A 569-nucleotide genomic window follows, 5' to 3' on the forward strand; every position below is an offset into this window, starting at 1 on the left:
GGTTCAGGTTGGTTCTGGGCTTCCCGCAGATCCACGATCAGCGTGGGTCCGACACTGAGCTCCAACAGGTAGGCTGTTGCTGCTGCTGCTTCACAGAGACCTCCCCATTGAGAGAGAGAGCGAGAGAGAGAGAGAGAGAGAGAGAGAGAGAGAGAGAGAGAGAGAGAGAGAGAGAGTGAGAGAGATACTGCCTAGGTGTCGGTGTGTGCCTCCCTCTGCTGCCCTCCCCTTGCTCCGTCCCCCTCCCTCTCTGCACCTCCACAGACATCCGAGGCAAGTGTACAGCGTTCACACACTGTAGAGAGAGGTTCACTCACAGTCACACTCAGTCTCTCTCTTTCTCCCTCCCTCTCTCTGCCCCTGTCTCTCCTTCACTCTCCACCTGTTGAGGCTCTTAACACTGGGAAGTTAAAAGTTTCACTGCTCGTAACCCCCAAATAACTCAAAAAGGAACTAAAATAAATAAACCTTTTTTGAGAAGTAGAATGGCGTGTAACTCCACCAAGGCCCAACAGCCAAAATCCATCCCGAAATATAATGCATTCTCTCCTGACCCATGTTGCAACTTA

This window comes from Limanda limanda, chromosome 21 (assembly GCF_963576545.1).
Source record: "Limanda limanda chromosome 21, fLimLim1.1, whole genome shotgun sequence".
NCBI lineage: Eukaryota > Metazoa > Chordata > Actinopteri > Pleuronectiformes > Pleuronectidae > Limanda > Limanda limanda.